The sequence below is a fragment of the Triticum aestivum genome, chromosome 3B, assembly GCF_018294505.1.
Source record: "Triticum aestivum cultivar Chinese Spring chromosome 3B, IWGSC CS RefSeq v2.1, whole genome shotgun sequence".
NCBI lineage: Eukaryota > Viridiplantae > Streptophyta > Magnoliopsida > Poales > Poaceae > Triticum > Triticum aestivum.
Window position 1 is genome coordinate 608,306,271 of NC_057801.1, and position 6,346 is coordinate 608,312,616.

Below are 6,346 nucleotides of genomic sequence, written 5' to 3' on the forward strand. Positions count from 1 at the left end.
AAGTATCTCAAGTGCGCTCTATCAGTGGCACATTCTCTAGGAACAATAGAGCACTCTGCCAAGGACACATCCACCTGATTTAAGTTCCGAAAACTATACCTCGCCTCAAGTGCGCTATGTCAATGGCACATTCTCTAGGGACAATAGAGCGCTCTGCCAGTGACACATTCACCTGGTTAATAATCCCGAGCCTACGGCTATAAACACTCACCTCTTTCATGGATCACTCGACACATCCCACGCCTACCATGGCAAGTTGATCACACCATCACATAATACAATCAATATCAGAATATGACAACAGAGAACATACAGATCAAACCAAGCACATGTCATAGCATAAAAATCACACATGCATAGCAGAATATAGGATGAGCAAATCAAAAGTGCAAACTTGCCTTGAACGATGTTGAAGTACTCTAACGATTAATTCTGATCCGCTTCGCACTCTGGACAATCTATACGATTAACGAAGACACCGATAAATAAACCGTACTCACATAACACCACAATAAAGTCAACAACAATAAATTCAAATCAAAACTTAAATAACAGAACATAACAGTAGTATATATTATCTACATGCTAGTAAGATCACAATGCAAAAAGAATCAACTAATTCGGATCAACGGTTTAAAAGATATGGCCTCCCGAAGTTTGAATTCAAATTTGAATAAATTCAAATTTAAACTGTTCAAAAATGTGAAATTTTGGTTCCACAATATTCTCCTGGTCACTATGAGTACACAGGAAAAAGAATCAATGAATTTGAAGTTATGGATCTCAAGATATACCTAAATGAACATTTGATATGGAATCTGCCAAAATAAATTGTGTCAAAATAGATTTCTTCGAAGAACTGCTGCGGCTGTTGATGTGCCATGTGGCGGGTTTCTAATGGCTGTTACCTGTCCGCTGGGAGGCTTAAACGGCGAACGGCCACAACATAGAGAATAACAGTTTGGCAGAAAAAAAAACATATGCCATCCACTATCAGCAGTTGGATGGAGATCGGACGACTAAGGGCGGCTCACCGGAGGAAACAGGTTGTGGCGTCACCGGAGTTGGAGAAGAACGACGCCGACGGCTTGGGTGGCGATGGTGGCGCGTGCTTCGGTGGTCTTTGTTAGAATAGTTGAATAGATATAGGACTTGTGTTTAAACCTGTAATCCTATTCTATCTCTACTTCTCTCTCCCGTAGCGTTTCTTCTCTGTCTCCTGTAACGATCTATCAGATCGATCTCTCCAAAACTTGTACGCCAAGGCTTATGCCCAATATATATCAATGCGGCCCGAGACAAAGGGTTTAACGCTTCCAACCAATTTTACATGGTAGTCAGAGCCTCTTCCTCAAAGATCGTAGATCGCATCTAGCTACCTCCCAAAACTATACCTATCTTCCTCCTTCGACCGAGAGCATGTCGACCACCGCTGCCGCATTGTTGTCCAGCACCGCTGGCGCGCTCATCACCTCGTCATCTTCCGCCTTCGCGTCATCTTCCTCCACCACCACCGCGGGGTCTCTCGGATCGCCACCACAGGAGAAGCTTACGAGGGGAAACTTCCTTCTATGGAAGGCCATTGTGCTGCCTCAAATCAAAGACGCTCAGATGGAACACCACCTCGACGGGACGAGCCTGCCACCGCCGGCCACCCTCACCGTTACCAAGGACGGCAAGGAAGAACAAGTCTTCAACTACGCCCGATCCCTCTGGTACGCACAACAGCAACAGCTTCAAGGGTATTTGATGGGATCTCTTTCCTGCGATATCCTTGCTCAGGTCGTGACGCTGCAGACGCCGGCCGAAGTTTGGAGCGCCATCCATGCCATGTTCGCTGCCCAGAGTCAAGCCCAGGCTATCAACACCCGCATCGAACTCACAAATCTCAAAAAAGGTAACATGACCATGGCTGACTATCTTGGCAGGATCAAGAGCCTTACTGATGAAGTCGCGTGTACTGCCGCGGCTCTCTCCGATCCAGAAATCGTCTCCAAGATCCTCGCTGATTTGGACATGGAGTACAATCCGGTGGTTTCTGCACTCGCCGCTCGTGTGGAACCCATCACCGTCCAGGAGTTGTACAACCAACTTCTGAGTTTTGATGCCCGCCTCACTCTCCTCCATGGTGGCGACCTTCGACAGTCATCTGCTAACTCCGCGTCCCATGGCCGCGGTCACCAGGGGCAGAGTCGTGGCGGTGGCCGCGGCCGCGGTGCTCCTCAGGGCGACGATGCTCGCTCTGGTGGCACCTACGGCTACCACAACAAGGGCAGCTACACCAACAACAACGACGGCAACTTCACCAACGGCGGCAGCTTCAACTCCAACAATGGCCGCCGTCCCCCTGCCGCCCGTCCTCGCCCGCGCTATCAGCTCTGCAAGAAGTCTGGCCATGAGGTTATGGATTGCTGGCATCACCTCGATGAGAACTTTGTCCCTGATGCTCGCCATGTTGCTGCTGCTATGCGTGAACAAGGAGGCGATGGCATCTGCTATGTTGATTCTAGCGCCACGGACCATGTTACCAATGAACTCGAGCAACTAGCTCTTCGCGAGAGGTACCATGGCACTGATCAGATCCACACCGCAAGCGGAGGAGGTATGGATATTTGCCACATTGGCCAAGCCTCAATTAATTCCCCTACTCTTAAACGTGATCTAGTTCTTAAGGATGTTCTTCATGTTCCACAAGCTGACAAAAATCTTGCATCCATGTCTCGTTTAGCCACCGATAATAATGTCTTCTTTGAAACTCACCCTCGTTATTTTTTCATTAAGGATCGGGCAACGAGGGAACTTCTCCATCACGGTAGATGCATTGGGGGTCTCTATCCCATCACATCCAGAGCACTTAGTCGCCGGCGTCGTCAAGTCTACTCCGCCGTCAAACCCTCTTTGGAAAGATGGCATCAACGATTAGGACATCCATCATCGGTCATTGTGCAACAAGTAGTCAATAAAGATAGTCTTCCTTTGTCACATAGTTCCATTAGTGAGTCTGTTTGTGAAGCTTGCCAATGTGCCAAGAGTCATCAGCTTCCCTATCCTAAGTCTTATAGTGTATCTCATGCTCCTTTAGAGCTTATTTTTAGTGATGTGTGGGGCCATGCCCGTGATTCTTTTGGACGGAAAAAATATTATGTCAGTTTCATTGATGATCACAGCAAGTTCACCTGGATTTATTTGCTTAAATATAAATCTGAAGTTTTTTCGGTCTTCCAAGAGTTTCAAAAACTTGTTGAACGACAATTTGATCGAAAGATTCTGTCAGTCCAAAGTGATTGGGAGGGGAGTATGAGAAACTCAACTCTTTCTTCTGTAGCATAGGGATTGAGCATCATGTATCATGCCCTTATGCCCACCAGCAGAACGGCTCTGCTGAACGCAAACATCGCCACATAGTTGAAGTTGGCCTTTCTCTCTTAGCTCATGCCTCTATGCCTCTCAAATATTGGGATGAAGCTTTCATCACTGCCACGTACCTCATCAATAGGCTTCCCAGCAAAGTCATTGGCAATTCCACTCCATTAGAACGTCTGTATCATCAAAAACCTGACTACAACTATCTCAAAAATTTTGGGTGTGCTTGCTACCCCAATTTGCGTCCATACAATCATCACAAACTTGAATTTCGATCCACTCAGTGTGTTTTTCTTGGTTATAGCAACCTCCATAAAGGGTATAAATGTCTTGAAATATCCACTAGACGCAACTATATTTCACGAGATGTTGTTTTTGGTGAGACTCTTTTTCCTTTTGCCAAACTACATCCAAATGCGGGAGCCTTACTCCGTGCTAAAATAGCACTTCTACCTGATCTTTCTGCACCTTGTGATCACGGGGGCAAATTAACTAAGGGTGGTCATGTGCAAAAATCCCAAGGAAATTCTGATTCAGTTGATATTTGTGCTAATTTGAATCGTCATTTTATGTGTGAAGAAGCAGACAAAACAGGCACGGAATACGCTGCTGATCTGGCTGACAGCACGCGATCCCAGGCGGATCCACGCGCTCAGCCTGCTGCTGCTGTCAGCGCACGATCCCATGCTGATTCACCCGTGGGCCTGGACTCGCACGGGCCTGTGGCTGACTGCGCTGCCAGGATGGAGCCCACTGGCCTCGCCGTATCGCCCCACGCCACGCCCCCTCGCTTCGATTCGCACGCCAGCGTATGTGCGGGAGAGGGTGTGACGCCCCCGATTTAATCGTACACTAATCATGCACGCAAATGTGTACGATCAAGATCAGGGACTCACGGGAAGATATCACAACACAACTCTACAAATAAAATAAGTCATACAAGCATCATAATACAAGCCAGGGGCCTCGAGGGCTCGAATACAAGTGCTCGATCATAGACGAGTCAGCGGAAGCAACAATATCTGAGTACAGACATAAGTTAAACAGAGTGCCATAAGATGGCTAGCACAAACTGGGATACAGATCGAAAGAGGAGCAGGCCTCCTGCCTGGGATCCTCCTAGGTCACTCCTGGTCGTCATCAGCGGGCAGCACGTAGTAGTAGGCACCTCCGGTGTAGTAGGGGTCGTCGTCGACGGTGGCGTCTGGCTCCTGGACTCCAGCATCTGGTTGCGACAACCAGGTAGAGGGGAAAGGGGAAAAGAGGGAGAAAAGCAACCGTGAGTACTCATCCAAAGTACTCGCAAGCAAGGAACTACACTACATATGCATGGGTATATGTGTAAGGAGGCCATATCAGTGGACTGAACTGCAGAATGCCAGAATTAGAGGGGGATAACTAATCCTGTCGAAGACTACGCTTCTGGCAGCCTCCGTCTTGCATCAAGTATAAGAGAGTAGATTGAAGTCCTCCAAGTAGCATCTCCAAGTAACATCTCCAAATAGCATCTCATAGCGTAATCCTACCCGGCGATCCCCTCCTCATATCCCTGAGGTAGAGCGACCACCGGTTGTATCTGGCACTTGGAAGGGTGTGTTTTATTAAGTATCCGGTTCTAGTTGTCATAAGGTCAAGGTACAACTCCAAGTCGTCTTGTTACCGAAGATCACGGATATTCGAATAGATTAACTTCCCTGCAGGGGTGCACCACATAGCCCAACACGCTCGATCCCATTTGGCCGGACACACTTTCCTGGGTCATGCCCGGCCTCGGAAGATCAACACGTCGCAGCCCCACCTAGGCAAAACAGAGAGGCCAGCACGCCGGTCTAAACCTAAGCGCACAGGGGTCTGGGCCCATCGCCCATAGCACACCTGCACGTTGCGTACGCGGCCGAAAGCAGACCTAGCCTAGTGGCGTTCCAGTCCAATTCGGCGCGCGCCGCTCCGTCGCTGACGTCTGAAGTGCTTCGGCTGATACCACGACGTCGGGATACCCATAACTACTCCCATGTAGATGGTTAGTGCGTATAGGCTCGTAGCCAGACTCAGATCAAATACCAAGATCTCGTTAAGCGTGTTAAGTGTCCGCGAACGCCGAACAGGGCCAGGCCCACCTATCTCCTAGGTGGTCTCAACCTGCCCTGCCGCTCCGCCACAAAGATCCACACAGAGGGCCGTCGGGACAAAGGTCCTTTCAGCCCCCAATCCGTGAATCACTCGCGGGTACTCTTCGAGCTGACCCGACTTTAGTCACCATCTGTATAGTATGTATGTATGTATAGTATATACCCGTGATCACCTCCCAGGTGATCACGGCCCGATAGTATAGCAAGGCAGACTAACAAGAATGTAGGGCCAATGATGATAAACTAGCATCCTATACTAAGCATTTAGGATTGCAGGTAAGGTATCAACAGATGTAGCGACAATGTCAGGCTATGCATCAGAATAGGATTAACGAAAGCAGTAACATGCTACACTACTCTAATGCAAGCAGTATAGAGGAGAATAGGCGATATCTGGTGATCAAGGGGGGGCTTGCCTGGTTGCTCTGGCAAGAGAGAGGGGTCGTCAACACCGTAGTCGAACTGGCCAGCAGCAGCGTCGGTCTCGTAGTCTACCGGAGAGAAGAGGGGGAAGAAACAATGAATACAAGTAAACAGATGCATATCGATGCATGACATGTCAAGAAGCGATGCTAGGCGTGCCCTAACGTGGTATGAGGGGGTACTGGTTAGGGGGGAAAAACATCCGGGGAAGTTTTCCCGGTTCCGGACGTCTGTCAGACAGATGAACCGGAGAGGAAAGTTTGCAGGTTCGATAGGTTAGAGGCGTGTGGTGGACGAACGGACTGCGTATCCGGATTCGTCACGTCGTTCTGAGCAACTTTCATGTTGAAAATATTTTAATCCGGATTACGGATTAAAAGATATGATTTTTAAAAGATTTTATTAATTTCAGGAATTTAATTAATTATTTA

The 6,346-nt window shown here is 48.3% G+C and overlaps 1 pseudogene; it reads left to right on the forward strand.

Annotated features, from left to right (window-relative positions):
* The first annotated feature begins 1,968 nt into the window (after positions 1–1,968).
* On the forward strand, positions 1,969–2,107 carry LOC123073134 (uncharacterized; annotated as a pseudogene).
* Positions 2,108–6,346: the final 4,239 nt, after the last annotated feature.